Source organism: Periplaneta americana, chromosome 10, assembly GCF_040183065.1.
Source record: "Periplaneta americana isolate PAMFEO1 chromosome 10, P.americana_PAMFEO1_priV1, whole genome shotgun sequence".
In the NCBI taxonomy this organism is placed as follows: domain Eukaryota; kingdom Metazoa; phylum Arthropoda; class Insecta; order Blattodea; family Blattidae; genus Periplaneta; species Periplaneta americana.
Window position 1 is genome coordinate 145886336 of NC_091126.1, and position 3154 is coordinate 145889489.

Consider the following 3154-nt stretch of genomic DNA (forward strand, 5'->3'; position numbering starts at 1 on the left):
CATTTGCTCCTATTATTGAAGATTCTGGTATCAGTCAGTGGCGTAGCGTCATTGTAAGCTAAAAAGCTAAGCTTCCCCAATTAACAATAATTTCATAATAAACCTGCAGTTTATGAACAAAATTATTTATTAATTTTAATAGAGTTTATATTTAATGCATTAAATATTGTGATGCGGCAGCTCAGGATTATTTGTGATGCAGCAATAAACAAGAAGCCTGCACACACCAGCTTCCAAGCAGACTGGTTTCTTTCACTCATTCTTCTGTGTAACCCACCCCGCAGATTTTTCTATCCCTTTCTAACTGAACTACCCTGGTCGCAAGGCTCTCAAGAAGCTAGCTTTTACATTGAAAATAAGTAGTTTCCGAGTTATCCCTTTCGTAAGTTGTGTTCAGTTGAAGTGTTAGTGTGCATTGTGGCTGATATAATAAATGAGTGAAATAACAGTTCCTGACACCAATTTACTTGAATGTTTAGGACAATTCTATTATCAAGACTGACTTACGAACAAAAGTGCGATTTAAAAAACAAATGACCGTGTCTATTTGTTAGAGATATGAAATCATATTTTACTACATACCATTTTAGGTCATGCCTTATTGGTGTTACTTACGAGGTTCCAACCAATCTTCGGACTGCTGACTTGACATTGACTACTATTTATTTTAAGACTATATTTTTGTAATACGTTTTCTCATATGTACAAGAAAAACAACTTGAGTTAGCTTCCCCTGCTCAAAATTTCATGCTACGCCACTGGTATCAGTTGAGCTTAAAAAAAAAATTTATGTGAGATTTTCTAGTTAAAAAAAAAACAAGGGATTGTTATCTTTCCCTTACAGCCCATTGTGTAAGGTATCTTCTAAACTTCTGTACTTCAGATTTCACTTGTCTTCGAACATTTCTTTTTTCACGATCAGTCATATCTGCTATTTTCTTTCTTTTTTTTTATATTCTTTGCCATAGTCCCTTTTTTTCTGCAACCCCTCTTCAGTCATATTTGCCCTCTGCCTACGTATCTTCTCCCTTTCATATTTCCTACTTTCATCATCAGACTTTTTTTCTTTCCTATAAACAATCACATGAAATAATATTCGAAGTTACTTTATCCACCAGTATTTAATAATTGTATGTTAAATGAAACCTTGGTCCTACAATAAAGGGACCAACATTACAGGTACTTTTGTTACAAATTAGTATAATTTCCGCAATAGTTCTGACAAAATAAATCGTTAAAAATATCATGGAGGTTAGATTTTTTAGTCGACAAACATTGTAATGTTTTGCATATACTACGAACGTTTAATATATACAAACTATATTTAATGCCACCTGGGACCGGTGTTACCAATAGAAAACATAACATTCAGTCATCAGTGATGATTTTTGTATTTTTCAATAAAATAAATTACGACAATGGACGAAAAGTTTTTTAACTGGCGCCATGTTGACCTCTCATCACTACGAACCGTTAAAATTTACCACATGAAGCAATATTGTCTTTTGTGTAGCTCTTTTATTTCGAGGGACCGGCATTACGAAATTTTGGGGACAAACTTTACGTCAAAGTTGTGTCCTTTCAGAATTAAACAAAGAACAATTCCTGTCTTTCATAAGTATTTTAACTATTTATTTTTATAATCTTGGCTGAGGAAATAAAATCAAATCGAAACATTCCGAGAAAAACTTAGTAAAACAGAGTAAAATGTAGTTGGGGACATAGGGACCGTAGTTACATTTTGACGTTTGGACGTTATTTTTTAATTATAAATTTTAAAATTAATCCTTTTTTTGTTTCCAACTAAAACATGTGAGAGTTAGTTAATTAAACGCAAAAGTAATCAGTTAACATTTCAAGAAACTCATTAAATCAGCCAGGACATACATTTACCCATTTCAGAATATTCACCCTTACATCAAAAGCCCCTCAAACGTTTTCCCTAGGACTGCATTTATATTTTAATTTTGATTTATTGTATTTTTGTCATTTAAATTGACATTACTCTAAAATATATATTTTGTTGCACAAAAAGTATTAATGTTTCTTGGTGTTGAAGTATGAAGACGATTAATGTTGTCAGGAAGGTTCGAGTATGATAACGTTCATCATTCTTATCACTAAACACTTTATATAAGGAAATGTGTATTAAATTTCATGTTGGTGAAGGTCGTGCAGTTTAAGCATTAGCTTTGATGCACTGGATTCCTAGTCAGTTGTGATTGTTTATCTTAAAACTCGAAATCATGTACATTTTACACCCGTACAAAATGTAGAGAGAAATCACAATAATGTAGAAATACAATTCTTAATGTTGTTGATATTATAATTGTATAAAGTATATTGATAAATTATTTTTTTGACATACCATTTGTTTTTGTCTTGGTGGATATCTGTCTGTGTGTGGATTATTTGTGCTTAATGTTGACTGGATTTTATATGTACGCTGTTTTTTAAACTTAAATTATTTGACTATGGCCCAGATTTATGTGCTTTATAAGCTAAAATTGACAACTACCGTATTTTCCAGAATACCCCATGCACTTTCTTTTTTTTTTTTTTTTCGAAATATACATGAAAAAAATACGGGTGCATTGCTTATTCGAAATGAAGTTGGCAACATTGCCCGATTTTTCTTCTGAGCAACTCCTAAGGTGGTAGCGCAACCCATTATCTTCCCTTGCTGGTATTTCAATTGTTAACATTGTTAAATGACATTCGGATTAGCAGAATCCAGTTCAAATGTGATAAGTGTATAATTTGTGCGTATTATATTTTCAATTCCGAAAACGAGTACTACTAAAGGTATGAGATTTCAATCCTTTACTTACACTGAAAAACTTACAATTTCCAATGATGCAGAGGAACATGAAAATTGTGACACATACTATTAATGTTGCAGTATATTATGTAAACGACTGATTAAACAAGACAACTGACATGTGCACAGTGTGTGCACATAGGATGGCTTTGAATTGAGTCCTGTTTCAGGATAAAATGTATTATTTATTATTGTTATTGGTAACTGAACTTTATTTGTGTTTAATTGTTTTTAATTTGTCGCGAATACGTATGTTGAAAATTTTATTTTTGTAATTTGTGTTTGTTTTAAAATGTTATTTTCTAATTTGTGTTTTATTTATTTATTTTGCCT